We start from the raw sequence: 16,624 nt of genomic DNA, 5'->3' as shown, positions 1-16,624 counted from the left end.
GGTCAGGAGTTTCTGTGTTGAGCAGTCTGAGGCAGTCCCTTTATCTACACAAAGATTACATTAATGTTGAAAGGAACAGATAATTTAAGAGATAAGAGTCTGACTCGTTGGTTCTGCAACACACATGGAGTTAGAGCGCTAGGAAATCTACAATCTTAAGTGAATTGACTTAAGCAGTTTCAGTTCAGAGTCCATATTATACTGTATTATCACACACAAACTTGTCAGAGTCTACATGAATGTAACACTCTGCTGGGAACTCTGTATCTTTCACCTCTACACAGGGAACTTTTTTATTGTCAGTACTGACACCACTGACATCTTTGTCTGGAACTGGCAGATTCATAACTATAAAGATTCATCAGCTATTCTGTCTGGAAAAGTTTCATTAGAGTTGGCTATAACCTGCTATCATCTGTCATTAAAAGAGTCTGAGTATCCATTGCTGCCAGACCCTACACCATCACAAGCACACTCAAGCTGGTTCTTTTATCAGCACTAGATATTTTAAGGTATGTTCTACCAGGAAGATATGGAAATGAAAGTATTTTTAATACATCATAATGTAATTCATTTTTAATAAATGTATCTCATTCTGGCTTTCTATTTTAGAGGGGTAGGTTAGTAATCTGAGCACCATAGGCCTAAACTTGCAATTTTTACTCATGCATTTACTTCTGTTGACTCAATAAGATTACTTGCAGGGGCAAGGAATAATCTTGCAGTATCAGATTATGAGGATATGTGTATTATTACGTTAAACCTGTAGCAAAAAGCCAGGCATGAAGAGTCTGAGAAGCATCCTAGACAGAATCTCAACTACGAAGCAGAGAGACAGAGTAGCTTTAGGGATAATGATTTTGCCTTACTCCAACAAAGTCCCATGTTCTGTGTTAGAAGAAAACAACTCTTTCGGTGAGGCTTCACAATGGTCACATGAGTGAGGTTCTTGGTTTTCTTAGTGCCTGCTCTCAAGAGCTTACACCTTATCTTCCTGTGCGTGGACATTGCTTAGCATGTGATGGGTGCTACTAAAATACAAATAATAAATAACAATAAGGTGTGAAAACACTGACTCCTTGGAACTATAGATTCCAACTCCAGTAGCAGTGAGTGAACTCCTTTGGAGGCAAATAAACTGAACTCCATAAGGTTTATTTTTTGCCTGGGTCTTTTGATGAGACTTAAATCACCAGCATTTTGTCTGTTATGTGAACTTGAATGTTCCCACAGTTCTTAAGAGTAGGGGTCTTTGGTATCATTGGCCAAAATGTCCCCTCTCCACTACTGTTATGCAGTGTCAGGTAGCTGCATTTCTGTGGGGCTATATGAATATAATTTGTAAAGCACTTGGGGATCCTGTGATGGGGTGCCCCACTCATGGCTAGTGTAGCGCTTCTTCCTGGCTGGTCTGGGGATTAACTCCGTGAGGTCAACACCCCCTCTCGCCGTTGCCCATTGTTACTCTCTCTCTCTCTCTCTCTCTAGTCTGGAGCTCCTCTCTCACTCCAGGAACTGCAGTGTTCTCTTCATGACTCACCCTTCTCGCCAGGTCACTCAGTTTCTCCCCATTTTGGGGTATATTCAATTCTTTCCTTCAGCAGTCCTAGGCAGTCTTCCCATTCACTGACTCAAGTAGGAGGTTGGCAGGGGAACTTGGGCCTGCTCTCTACTCTGTATTCAAGTCCAGGGACACACAACCCAGTAGTTCTGGGCTTTACTCTCCCAGCTCTCACTGCTCCTTCCCTGGACTGCTGGTTCCCCCTTCCCTGGGAGTACCAGTTCCAAACCCTCCTCCCTCTTCCCAGAGAGTGTCTGCTCTTTCCCAGTAGCAACCCGTCTGTTGCCAACTTCTTGGTTTTATAGGCCCCGCCTATTCCTGCACAGCTGAACCTTATAGCAATCAATTCTCTCCTCCTTGGCTTTTTTTCTGGTGCAGCCTGTGGAGTTAATAGGCCTACCTGGCCACCTTAACCCCTTCCCGTCTTGTGTGGGGTGGACACCCCAACACAGATTCTTTGGGATAAAAGCTACAGCACAGTATAGAGGGTGACAGGGTGATATAGTGGATAGGGCACTGGACTGGGAGTGAATAGATGTGGATTCTTAATTCAGTTCTGCCACTAATCTGCCATGTGATCGTGTACAAGTCACTTCGCCTCTATTTCCCCCCCCCCCCCCCCCCCCGACCTTTGTCTATCCACTTAGATTGCAAGTTCTTTGGGGGGAAAGAGACTGTATGTGCGTTTGTACAGAGCCTAGCACAATAGGCTCCATTCATGGTGGCAGTCTCTAGGTGCTGCTGTAATACAAGCAATAAATAATAACAGTACGAAATCATGTTAACAGCACATGAAAATTGGGCTCACTGCATTGCATTTTTGTGTGCCAAATGCTTACATATTTTTCTAAAAATCTGGGTGTCATACTCACACATGTGATAGTGATGTGAAGTGATAAATTGCACTTTTGACTATCGGAATTAATCACTCTTTCTTGGAATATAGAGTAGTTCCAGTGGCTAGTGCACTCCCTCTCCTTGCAGAAGAATAGCTGATGAATCTTTATAGTTATGAATCTGCCAGTTCCACCCCTTCCATAGGGCACCTCTAAATCCCCCCTTCATGTTGAAGCGCAGGAAGCCTCAGATAAAGCAGAGCTCTATGTGTGAAGGCAGTTTGGATTTCCTGCACAGTGCTTAAATTCTGCCACCTATTTTCTACTTGTCTGACTGAATCAGGGGCCTCTGTGTCCCCAGAAGAGGGGGCAAAATTTGGCCCTTCAGAGTCCTGTTCAATCAAATCTCAAAGGGTTGCTTTTATATTGAATAAAGCTCTGTATAATTTAAAACTCTGTATGATTAAGTCACTGAAGTGTTTTACAAGGCATATGTAAATGATGCTACAGAAAATAAAAATTATTCTGATAAGGAGTTTTAAAAAGACTAACTTCTTGTAATCCCTTGAAGAGTGGAAATAAAGATGATAGTGAAACATTTATTGCAAAACACAACCAAGAATCTTCCTAAATATTTCAGCTACATTCTTTATTTTATAGGCCCAGAAGGAGAACTGGATGGAATGAAAGGGCATTAGATCTATTAAGTCTTTAAGGTTAAAAAAGAAGGCTCCTTTAAAAACCAAGAGAGAATATAAGAAAGAAAAAAATAATTTTTCATTTGTACCCGATGGTTGTTTTTTTTTTTTTTTAAATCTGTTTGCAAATGTTCACTGTAATGGTTTGAAACCCAGTCGTGTCATTTCTTTACGCCCACACAGAGCTGCAGTAGTGCAGACACTGTAACAGGCAAACCATATTACCAGCAACAGCCATTAAAACTCTTCCCACGCCAAGCATGGGCTGAAATCACCCCCACCTCCACACACCCCACTGCAAAACCTTCAATGATCAGTTTAAAAAAAAAAAGAAAATTGAAAAAGGAAACAGGATGCTTCTTTTGTTTCAACGCTATTCCAGAGAGACCTGTACCACTCCACCTGCCTATGGACTGACCGCCTAAAGGTTAGCAAGTGCTTTGTTGTTACTTTATGTGGATAGAAATTCTATGCAGAATGAGATAAATCATTAAGTTGTGCTTGTTTTAATGCAGTAATTATTTAAATTCGAGATGAGGGAAGCTTTTCTCCAAAACATAGAGCATTTTAGTACCAGTCCCACGTCTGTCTGAGACAGCTTTATAATCAGTATTTTTACATCTGTTAGTCCAGCCTCCAAAACTTTAAAAGCTGGATTAAGGTTATTATTTTACTCTTAGTGCAACCTGTTGATTGCAGACTCTTGGCTGAAGGTTGTTAACTCTTTCCTAGCATAGAAAATGCACAGTGAATTTGATGATGCGACAAAATAAAAATACAAACTCCCTTAATTTTTTTTGTTGTGCAACTAGAAACGTCCTATTTTTCTGGTCACTATAGAGCTGCCAACAATGTGCAGGAATAACAGATGTATTAAATGTGTTTCCCTTTTGAGAGAAATAAGCTAAGTTTAAAATAGAAGTACAGACGTAGAATAATCCAGAGAGTACTGTGTGATTCAGCTGAGATGAGAAGTGGTATAGGAATGAGAGTGGAAAATATTTTGATGTACAAATTATACTGATTGAGAAAACTATAAGTCAAAAATAATGTTTTATGTACATATTAAAATATATTTGTAGCTTACAGAGTGTTTATACTGAGGTCAAACCTTTTGGAGGTTTCAAACTTAAAAATATCCAAGAGGAGAAAAAATGAAGAGCACAAATTGATGTACTTCTATTAACCATCAAGATAAATCCTAAATTCTTTGCTGTCATAGGTGGTGTATATTTTTCAGTTGTTATAGAAACTTCAGTCAGCTGCTACATTTTATCTGGAATATTTTGATCTTACAGGTTTAATTTTCTCTCTTTCGTATACTCTGAAAGGATTATAATATTCTGGTGCAATATCCACAAAAAGAAACCACTTATGTAAAACTAAGAAATGGTAGGAGCATATTGTGGAATTAGTAAGGGTAAATTTCTCCCAAATATTCATACACAGTACCTGAAGAGAGACTCTTGCGGTCCCATGACTTCAAAATTAGATAAAGCACGTTTTGTAGCTGCTTTGTATATTACACAACAACTGAGGTAAGGTGTGTGATTTTCAGGGACTGTTGATATCACAATGAGCAGGCAGATGTCTCAGGGTCAGACTATGGTTAAAACTGATTCTCCTGGGAAAGATTATCAATATTCCCAAAGATGAGGAGGTTCTAAACCTGGATCCTGATCCTGCAACAGGCTGAGCACCCTCAACTCTATTAACTTTAGCAGAAGTGCGCAGTCAGCACCCTGGTGCAGGTACTCAGAACTTCACAGGATCAGATCTCTTGAAGAACAACTGAAGAGCTGAAGTCAAATACGAGGCATTGGGGGATGATTTCAGCTTCAGGCAATGAGGTAAGAATGAGAATAAATGCCAGACACAGAAACTGTTTACAGTGAAAAAAGGTATCTTGGGGGAGACTAGCAGTCACTTCTGGGCCAGTAAGAAAATTCATCAACACCACTGTTACTAATTAGAATTGAAGTGTAGAAGTATATGGAACTTCTGCACTCTAAAAACAATACAGAACCCCCTCCCAAAAAACACCCTTCTATTCTACCAAACAAAATGATATTTGTTGCACCATTAGTAATTAATGTATTACTAATGGTACAATTACTTTTTCATACTGTGTATGAAAATGTAATTGAATACAAGTGTGATCTATTCTCCAGGAAGTCCTTCCAATAAACATTGTCTGGCTATACCGAAAGAAGGATATGAGGCACTCGATATGGATTTAATTAGGCCACAACTTTATTATATAGATGTGTGGGACTATCCGGCAGACAAAGTGAACAGTGCAAGCAAATCCATGTTTATTCAGATAACTATTCAGGGCTTCCTCCAGCTGCCCTTCATTTTCCACCCAGGTCCCCTAGCCAACCTGCCCCAAGAACTTAAGGTGCTGGTTGTTGTAAATATAGGTATCATGTTTCACATATGGGACTGACTATGCTAAATACCTGTCTGAAGTATCTGAACATGGCTAGTGGGAACTAGATGATGCCAGAGACTGAAACATTTCTGACTGAACTGGCTAAATGTGCAGTTAATAAAAGCTACCTTCCTCATAGGTGCTTACTAAATATGACAGTGCCAACTTTCAACTTATAAATCTATTGATGATTCGGTTTTATGTTTGTACAGTCTCTAGCACAATGGAGTGCCACTGCTGAATGGTTTCCTGCAGAGATGGGTTGGCCCTAACATTTCATAAGAGTACAGCTTGTCAGTGCCACTCAAGCAGTTGACATGGCATTTCCTTGTGAGAGACGCTGTCATTTATCTCTTATGTGGCCAGAAGTATCTGTGCTGGCAAGGACGAAAGTATAAATGTGCTTGTTGAACTGTGTCAGCATTTTGTTTTGTAAATAAATGTGCATTCTTTTAAAACTCAGAAGAGGAAATGTATGAGTTCTCAGAAGACAGATGTACTTTGTCAGTACTAATGTAGAATTTAGCTTTTAAATCAACTCTCTTTGTTCCAAAGACCAGCGCTTTTTTTCCATTTGAAACATCTTGCAACCAGTTTAACTTTTCAAGAGGATTATACAAGGAGTAAAAACCAAAAACAAATAATCCCTTCCTGCCACTAAGTATAGCTGACCTGCAGTTATATGTTAGCCTGGTAAAAGGGTCTTTCATTCAGAACACCGAGGGATGGATTAAGGCCATAAGCAGCATAAAATGGCCTTTAAACAGCCAGAGATTGCAATTGTTTTTTGCAACAGTCAGAAGGCCACATCCTCAGCTGGTGTAAAATTGGTGTAGCTCTACTGAAGACAGGGCATGAGAATCCTTGGCCAGGAGTATCCCAAATGATTTGTTTTCTGATTTTAGATTAAGGTACATCTTGGGGATGAGCTTTTACATGTTCTTATTGCTCTGGAAGAAGCCAAGATAGTTGGGCGCCATACTTTCAAAACACTATAAATGCAAGGTTTTTTCTGGTGTCTTCCAAGAAACCAGGTAAATTAGTCTTGGTCACAACAAACTGTATATTTCACTAATTAAATTTGAGGTAGCAGAACAAGCCACATGGTGGCTAAGAAATTAGATGAACTTTTTGTTTCAGTTTGTATATAGGTGGTGCCATTCAGTTGAAAAAAATAAATATGAAAAAAGTAAATCACAGGGAATAATGGACTGAAGCATGATATGTAACCCTCAGTCCAAGATTTTTCTTTTGTCTGATGTATAGTTTTTCAAGTTTGAAATTAAAAGTGTATACAGACCACTGGTTTATATTTACAAACACTAAAATATGGGCCACAGTGAAGTACCAGGAATTGCCCTGGTGTATTAGAGAACAGGATTTGGCCCCATCACTTCTAGTGTACATGTAAAAATGTCCATGGATAATAAATGATGAACAAAAATCATAGAAAGCTAATTATGCATCTGAAAATAACTAAAAGTACAGTTTTTCCTATTCAACTCATTTTGTCTAAACAATTATATGAATAATTTAAAAACCCCTCTTTCTTACTTATTTTTTATATTAACAAGATCTAATGCTTTGTTATGTGCAGGCTTCTTGTATTTGAGAACAGTGACTCAGTGGAATAATTTGGATAGGCATACTGAAAATGACAAATATGAAGTCGGTGTAGTCAGAGGCATTTTCAGGATGGATTTTCTGCTTCTGCAGGTTAGAATGAATATTCAGAATTCCATAGTCTTACTCACATGAAGTGAGTTTGGTAGCACCAGATATTCCTTGGTGGATAACACATTATTTTTATTATTATTTCTATTATGCTATGTTCATCATTATGAATTATTATAAAAATCATGCTGCCAAACCGTGGACCAGTTAGTGGGAGCTTTGCCACTGACTTCAGTGGGACCAGGATTTGGTCTGAAATGCACATAACTGATCTTGGCTAAAGATTTCTATACAGGCAGTGGAGGGTTGGTGACATCTAAAAATAGATTGGCTTTTAAAACAAACCAACCAGTCTCTTGCATTTCAAACAGAAAACTAGTGCACTATGCTACGGTGTTCTGGAGGGTGGAATGGGTCAACATGTACATAGGTGTAATGTGCATTGTACCCTTGCTAGCACACTCAGCCATACAGATGGGATAGAATCATAACATTGCAGGAACGGAAGGGACCTCAAGAGGTCATCTAGTCCAGTCTTCTGCACTCATGGCAGGCCTAAAGTATTATCTAGACCATCACTGACAGATGTTTGTCTAACCTGCTCTTAAAAATCTCCAATACTGATGATTCCACAACCTCCATGTGCAATTTATTCCAGAGCTTAACCACCCTGATAGTTAGGAAGTTTTTCCTAATGTCCAACCTAATGCCGTTGCTGCAATTGAAGCCCATTGCTTCTTGTCCTATCCTCAGAGGTTAAGGAGAACAATTTTTCGCCCTGCTCGTACTAAATTCTGCACTATGAGCCTGATCCACAGCACAGGGAAGACAGTGGGAGCCTGTCCCTTGATTTTGATCAGATCTTTGCTGAAGCTTCAGAGTGCTCTGCATGCCTGGGCATGAAGCCTGTATATTTTAATCTTACCCTCAAACACACATTAACAAACATAAGAAGTACCATACAAAATGTGTAGCTAATGATACGTGCTAAACAACTGGTCATTCCATTGCTTTTACTTGTACCCCATCCCCAATCTGGACAATGTTAATTTAAATTGTAAGCTCCTCAGGGATGGCACCTTGCATTTATGTTTAAAGGATCTAGCATAATGCTAGCACTATATAAAACTACAAACTATAGACTATCATAAATAATGATGGTTTTAGAGATATTTCCAGTTCCAGCAGTATTTTCCATTTTAAAGAAAGGGAATATTGCTGGAGTTGGTAATATTTCTAAAACTGGAATATTCATTAAATGTACTCAGTGAGAGTAATAATAATAATCACAGTCCCAAGCAGAAGCTTAAATCATCTTAGAGACAGTTTTTGCCTTTTAAGAGAAACCATTTGTAATTGCTTGTGAGATGCCCATAACTGTGCATGTGGCTCATTTAAGTTAAGGGCAGAACCCCTGTTTTAAAATTAATATCTTCTTTTACATCAGTTTGTTGGCCTTAGCACATGATAGTCCTTCAGAAGTTCTCACTTACACGTATGGAATTGGGATAGATTCAGTAAGGAGAGTATCCTCAGTGGAACTGGAACTCATTGCTGCATTGTAGTTATTCTTACACATATGCATAAAGCAAATGTGTGAACCCAAAACAAGAATCATTGCTGGCACAAAGCATGTTTTTTTGTAGTTTCACTGATCTTATTTTAACTGCATGCATTAATTTAATGTTTAACTATTGCTAAGAATATTCCTGTATACCACAGGAGTGGACGGCTCCCATACTTTATACTGGGTATTAGTAAGAGCTTTTTTCTTCATAAATAAAAGCAGGAAAAAAATAAAGGAAAGAATTAGAGATTGGCTAACCCCAGAACCACTTATCTGGCTACCACCCCAGAATCTAGGGGTTTGGTAAATGGGACCAGGATGAAAGTCACTCTCAGTTGTGTGTGTGTGAGTGTGTGAGAGAGAGAGGGAATGAGTGAGTGAGAGAAAAACAAACAAACCCAGACCAATAAAGTTTTGCAAAACTAAAACCCACTTCCACCTGAAGAGATGATCCAAACTCTGAACCATTGATCTCAAAGACTCCAGTGGATACGCAGGGAATATGGACCAATCAATCAAAAGAAACATAACTTCTGTGTTTACCAAATGAGTCAGCACATGATGATATGATGATAGCCAAAGTAAAATTTGCATTATGAAGACATGACATCTCCAAGGTATTAGTGATGAGCATGTACCATTTGCAAGCCAAGAAAGGGCTAATTTGCACAAGCTTGGGAAATGAAGTTCATGTGTTCCAGTTTGGCATGTACAATCCAATGATGTGGCACAGAGAATCACTCAAAGCAATAAAATTCTTGTTTCATCTAAGGGCTGCATCCATAAAAAAACAGTAAACATCACACTACAGAGCCTCCTAATATATGAGTCTACTGGCCACACTGATGCTTCTTCCCTGGCTTACGTCAAAGTCTTCCTCTGGGGATAATGTGGATCAAGCCTCAGTGGCACAAGGTGTGTGAACCCCCTACTAGGATTTTTCACAGCAAGTCATCTAGTGCAGTGAAGCCACACTGGTTCTGTTACATTCACGGCTATCCACATCTATGGAGAGCAGGAGGGAAGACTGCTGAAAGTAAAACAGCTTTTAGAAGGGGTCAGGGCCTCTTTGCCCATGTCACTTAAGGGCTGGAAAGCTGTCATGTAGCAATGAACTTGAGTGGTAATGTGTCTGACCTGATGAAGTGAACTCCCACACTCAAGATCTGGACAATTAAGACTGTCTCTTCACTTGTGTTTGCAACTGGGCCTCACCGTATTTTCTGTGTAACTCTAAGCTGATTTTAGATGCCAAAGTCTCTTTTTCTCAGCCTACGCTAACTGCATTTTTCCAACATAGCTAAAGTATCTGTGTCCTATACCATTCCAGTTATCACTTGTTCCCTAACTGTGCTGCACTATCAGAAGCCCTTGGATCATACTCAGATTGGATAGATATTAGGATTCTTGTCTAACAAACATCTGTGTCTTTCACTGTTAATTTCCACTACAATTTTAAGAACTACCTGCTACAGTTGTACAAAAAGTATTTTAAGAAAATTAGTTTTAGTCACATATAATTGTAGGAGTTTTCTTTGTATCACATTAATATCTTTCACTTAACAATGTTACCAGTAATGCAATTTATAAAACACCTACATTTCGAGGCTGCTGATTCTGTTTATGGGCTGTTAGATGACTAATGATAATGATAGAAAAAGGTTGAAACGCTGTTTCATGTTCCTGTTTCATCTCTTCCTGTTTTTTGAAGGTTGTTACTATGACACTTACTAGTGTATACAGAAAAAAAAATTACTTCCTACTTCTTATCTGTTTCAAGTCTGTCCGCATTTCTCTCTCTCTCTGATTGCATCAAATATTGACAGCAATGAGGCTTCTTTTGGTGAAATACTTAGTTATATGCAAGGTACGGTAAGCTAAAAAAATTCTCTCTTATTTCTATACAAAAGAGGATATCTTAATCTTTTCTATACTCTGCATTATTATATTTGGAGTAGGAATGACTGGAAGCCTTTTAAAAGGCATCCTATCAGCCAGTATAGTACATTATGCATGTGTAGAATGTTCAACAGCTACGTCGGTGTGATAAAACACATCAGGCTTTTTGTGCCTATGGATAATACCCATAGGCCAAGTCAGGGGACTGAATATTGTGTTTATTTAAAAATTACTCTTCACAAAAGGTATGTGAGATACTGTGTAAAGAAATGTAAAGAAGAAATACCGGAAATAGATTGCATGCTGGACAGTTAGCAATATTTTTAAATATGTGATCGCAACTTTACAGCACAGTTTGTATGCGGTATTAGATACCCAGTGGGTAGAAAGAGTGTTTTGGTTGTATAATTCAGGATTACAATGAGGCTGTATTGTAGTGCTCAGAAACCCAAGGATATATAATATATATGACATAATAAAGAAGCAATTTATATAGGAAAATGTAGCTCTGTTATTCTCCCATGTTTTTATGTGTTTAATATTAATGTAACTGATATGTTCACACAGTGAGTTAAATGCCAATCTCTGCTACACTTAGGTTGCCAACTTTCTACTCGCACAAAACCGAACACCCTTCCCCTGTTCTACCCCTCCTCCGAGGCCCTGCCCCCTGCTCACTCCATCCCCACTCCCTCTGTCACTCACTCTCCCCACCCTCACTCATTTTCACTGGGCTGGCTTTAGGGGTTGGGGTGCAGGAGGGGGTGAGGGCTCCAGCTCGGGGAGTGGGCTCTGGGGTGGAGCCAGGGATGAGGGGTTTGGGGTGTAGGAGGGTGCTCTGGGCTGGGACCAAGGTGTTTGGAGGGCAAGAGGGGGATCACGGCTGGGGCAGGGGGTGGGGCGCGGCGTGGTGATGAGAGCTTTGGCTGGGGGTACAGGCTCTGAGATGGGCTGGGGATGAGGGGTTTGGGGTGCAGAAGGGTGCTCTGGGCTGGGTCCGAGGGGTTTGGAGGGGTATCAGGGCTGGGGCAGGGGGTTAGGGCATGGGAGGGGGTGCAGGCTCTGGGCGGCACTTACCTCAGGTGGCTGCCAGAAGCAGTGGCATGTCCCCCCTCCAGCTCCTATGCAAAGGCGCAGCTAGTTGGCTCTGTGCACTGCCACATCCACAGGCATTGCCCGCACAGGCCACGGCTCCCAGCCAATGGGAGCTACAGAGCTGGCGCATGGGGCAGGGGCAATATGTGGAGCCCCCTGGCTGCCCCTACACCTAAGAGCCAGAGCGGGGACATGCCGCTGCTTCCAGGAGCCACACGGAGCCATGGCAGGCAGGGAGCCTGCCTTAGCCCTGCTACGCCGCCAACCGGACTTCTAACAGCCCAGTCAGCGGTGCTGACCAGAGCTGTTGGGATCCCTTGTCAACTGGGCGTTCCAGTCGAAAGCCGGACACCTGGCAACCCTGGCTACACTGGTGTCAATCTGGAGCTACTCAATTGACTTTATAGGATTTATTTACATTGGAGTAACTAGAATCATGATTTGGACCAGTGACTGAATTAATGTATTTTAATGGAATTACAGTGACCAGTTTTGTTAATGGCAATATAAAAGTAATACTTTTTAAACTTGAAGAATTGGCTGGAAAAATTCAGGATAAGCCAAATCCTGCTTCACTTTTGCCAGTCGCACAACTCCCATTAGCTTCAATGGGACCAGGTTTTGACCCTGTGGAGCCAGTCCCACAAGGTACCAAGTACCCCCTTGGAGGTGCTGAGCACTCTCCATTTCCCCAAATGTCAATAAGAGTTGAGGGCACTCAGTACTTTTCAGGATTGGATGCTTTTTGTAAAAATTGATTTGCTATATTAGATAAAGACTATCTAGAATTAACCTTGAGTTACAATGAGATTGTGATAAACTGTTGCTGCAGCAGCACAGCCTATGTGCAAAAGAATATTGTGGTTTTTTTCTGTAGAAGTATCTTTATACTATAAAGACATGAAAAGTGAGATCTTATGCACCACACTAAAATGTAAGCAACACAGGACATCACCTAGGAAGAAAGATAACATCAATTGGTACGGAAAACAGAGAACTGCCAGAATTGAATAGAAATAATGTCACTTAATAACTATACATGCATCAGTTAAGCTGCATGTGTGTTACCATTTAATTCAAAAGTTTAGCATTACTTAAAACTTTCCCAAAAATTATATTGTGACCATATAGCTGATGATTAATGCTCGTCTTAGGCCTGGTCTACACTGCGGGGGAATCGATCTAAGATATGCAACTTCAGCTACGAGAATAGCGTAGCTGAGGTCGACGTATCTTAGATCGATTTAGAATCACTTACTTCGCGTCCTCGCGGCGCGGGATCGACGGCCGCTGCTCCCCCGTCGACTCCGCTTCCGCCTCTCGCTGTGGTGGAGTTCCGAAGTCGACTGCAGAGCGATCCCCGATAGATTGATCACTACCCGCTACACTCTGGCAGGTAGTGTAGACATGGCCTTAAAAAAAGAAACAGGAGATGTCTGACTTTTCCTTTTTATTACATTGCAAAGTATTGGGGCTGTTCTCAGGAAAATATCCTCCACAAACTTTTCATGGTAACTGTGTACAGTACAAATTAGTCACACAGACATTTTTCTGAAAATGTAAACCTCTTATTGTCTATCTTTCTGAGGTAGCTATTCATTCATTTAATTTACCTATCTGTGGTATTTCTGGGGTATCATGTCATCTACCTACCAGTGAAATTATTATTATAGGCATATTGCTGCATAAAAACTGAATTACTAGACATGTGTATCCACTGTCCCATTATTTTGCACACTAACAAATAAGTTGCTATTCTGTAGTGCAGTTGGGTATTTCAGAGTAATGATCTTTTTAATAAATGTTTTGATAAATCCGAAGTAATCATGAAAACAGCCAGTCTGATTGGTCATTCTTATAGAAAGGCACAGTCTTACTTGGAAATAATTATGTCTTTGCTTTGTTACCTCATATTGCAGTGGGGCTGGGTACAGTTTATGTTCTACTTCCCATTTCTGTAAAACACCATACCACAGAATGATTGCTCCTTATAGAAACCTCTAACACGGAAAAGTGAAATTCATGCCTGGCAGCTGGGTTTAAACATACAAAAGCATTGGCCATGGGAAGGAGGTGAAAGGGCAGGGTATGTCAATGTATTCTGCGTTGACTCATGTCAAATGTTGGGTTTTCACAGATTCTAAGGCCAGAAGGGACCATTGTGATCATCTAGTCTGACTTCCTGTGTAACACAAGAACTTCCTTAAGTAGAGGTACACCGTACAGCAAGACAAGTTCATATGTACCATGCCCATTATCAGATGTGTGTCTACTTTGGGTCAGAATGTGGCCCAGTCTTACATGACTGTGCAAGTGTGAAAAGGGAAGCAAGACTCCCTCCCTGCCAATGCAACCTCCCAGATGGGCGAAGGAGAGAGAAGGTGCTTTGGGGCTTCTACTCCACTCCTTGTTTCTGCCTACTCCTCCCCAATTTGCCAACCAGTGGACCTGAGCTGGTGCAGGGGTGAGGGAAGTAATTTGTATCTGCTAAGGAACTGAGGCAGATTGATTGGTCCCCCTTTGCTCAAGTGGAGAAGTACAGTTTGTTCCATGGGCTACGACTGGCTTGATGTAGCTGTACCTTTATAGATGGCTGACCTTTATAGAGGGTTATGCTGCTGTTGTGGTTCAATATCATAGCATAGAGGGGTCTCTAGAGGCTCTTTTAGTTTTATTCATGCTACTTCAGAACTCCTATTTTTACTTTGTAGTCTTGACCCTTATTCCTAGTCTACAGCCTAGAATTTCATCATGGATTTCATTATGATTGAGCAAGTAGCCCTAGCATGTTTGTGAACTGTGACTAGTTCCACCTGATCGCACATACAGGGTTATTCCCACAACTTCTCCATTTGTTCATGTGATATATTAGCTCAATTGAGTCCTGTGCTAACTTTCTCAGTCAACATAGTGGCTGAACCACTATTGGATCTTTGGTTTATCAGCTATTCCAACTGCAATTGAGTGAATAATTCAGATCAACTAATTTAGTTCAGAAGCACTGCCATTTTTCCTGATCATGAATTGTCTGAAAATAGATTGAAAAGTCCTCTAATGTAATTATTTAACATTATTCACAAATTTCTTCAGAGAGTATATCTTACAAAGACTTTGTTGTGAATACCTGCAATGCATGCTGTATGGGTTAGCTATACAAGTCACACGGCATAGTTTCAAAATTCAGATTGTTATAGTCGATTACAATATTTTCTGTTTATTCTGTGACAGTTCGCTACATAGATCATCCAATTAGGTAGCAGAAACTGTAACAGTGAATTATGTGAGAAGCCAACACAGTGCACATTTCAAATGTCACTGTTGACTGTTATTAAAAAAATGTGCTTTTTGCGACTATTTGCTCTAGTAAACCTAAGTATTTGAATATTCAGAAAAACTAAACATGAAAGGGTTGTGAACATAGATGAATCACAATTTGAATGAATTTTCACAAGAAGTTTTCTAATGTTTAGTCAGGCTGTATTTATGATAGATTATGCTGATATTATCCTGCTATTTCTGCTCTTCCTAATGGTAATTTTAAAGTAACTTATTTTTATGGCTTTCCAACTTGTTTTTACTTTTAGGAAGGGGAGGAGGGGAGAGAGAACAAACCACCAAGGCTAGCCAAATCAGGTGTGTGAAAATAAAAATTGCTCTGAACCTGATAACGAAATCTTGAACCAAAACAAGTATATTGGGACACATTTTCTTAAAGGGTAGCATCCTTTTTGAGTGTGCAAGCTGTACCTACATAATTTTTGCCCAGCTATATTCTCTCTCTCTCTCTCTCTCTCTCTCAACACAAGGCAACATGCCATCATGGTGTCTCTAATTCATTCAACACATACAAAGACAACTTTGTAAGCTATCTCCGCTTTTTGCCTCCAACAGTGTGACCTCTAACATCTGTTATATCTTTTACATATATAAATTTGGATAGTAAAAAAAGGAACCTTTTAAATCTACAGTTTCATTTTGTTTTCACCTTTTGATTCCTTGTTTAATTCTGACAGTGTCTTCAGCCTCACTTAAACAAGGTCATTGTATGGGGCCATGCATAACACTCATTGTTTGTAGCAGTGACTCTTTAATAACTGTCTGTGCAAATTTTCTTGTAATTGTGGCCTGTCTGCATCAGCTGTAGTTAAAAGTATCAAATGCAGATTAAACTGCAGTGCATCCATTACTTTGTATTGTCTCACACTGTAGAGTAGATCTGGACACCAGATCTTTTTTAGGAATGTTTATGTTAGAAACAGAGACTTGTTATAATTAGAGAGGGACCTGACTGTAACCAAAGTTGGATATGAACTTTCCGAAATGGTAGGGGTACTAGATATGGGATTATGTGGCTCACACTCAATTCTTGTTAAAATGCTACATTAAACTCTAATTATGTTTTTTTTTCCAAACATCAGTGGCTTCCAGATTAGTTTCAAAAGACAGAACTAACACAATATATGGTGTCAACAAATTAGAACTTATTTATTTAAAACTATATTGAGAGTGATAGATATATAATGAATTTGTCAGTTGTATAGCATCTTCCATCTGAAAATCTCAAAGCCCTAATTCTCAACATCTATGTGAAGTTTGTGAGTAATTAATTGTTAAATCCATTTTACAGATGTGTAAATTTAGGCACTAAGGTTCTGATAGAATACCCAATAAAGTAAATGGAAAACATATCACTGACTTCAGTGGGTACTATCAGAACTGGTGTGATTAGGGTCACAACACAAATGAACGGAGGAGTGGGGAATACAATACAGAAGTTCTGATTCCCAATCTGCAGTTGTAACTAACAGGCTACACTGCCTCTTGTCAAAGCTTCATTAGGCATGTGTTTTATTTTAAACA

General features: G+C 39.9%; 1 protein-coding gene across 7 annotated transcripts in view; it reads left to right on the top strand.

Annotated features, from left to right (window-relative positions):
* The first annotated feature begins 3,089 nt into the window (after positions 1 to 3,089).
* ZNF831 (zinc finger protein 831) overlaps positions 3,090 to 16,624 on the top strand; it is a 36,218-nt gene continuing 22,683 nt past the window's right edge. Inside the window, exons 1-2 of one of the 7 annotated variants that reach the window (XM_043526730.1) lie at positions 3,090 to 3,522; positions 15,349 to 15,397. The gene's annotated coding sequence lies outside the window, so the exon portion shown is untranslated. Of the gene's footprint in view, positions 3,523 to 4,816; positions 4,946 to 10,260; positions 10,638 to 15,348; positions 15,398 to 16,624 lie in introns of those variants that run through there. The other 6 variants (XM_043526732.1, XM_043526733.1, XM_037915804.2 and 3 more) reach the window with 6 other exon arrangements.

Source organism: Chelonia mydas, chromosome 13, assembly GCF_015237465.2.
Source record: "Chelonia mydas isolate rCheMyd1 chromosome 13, rCheMyd1.pri.v2, whole genome shotgun sequence".
NCBI lineage: Eukaryota > Metazoa > Chordata > Testudines > Cheloniidae > Chelonia > Chelonia mydas.
This window is presented reverse-complemented; position numbering and strand designations above follow the sequence as displayed.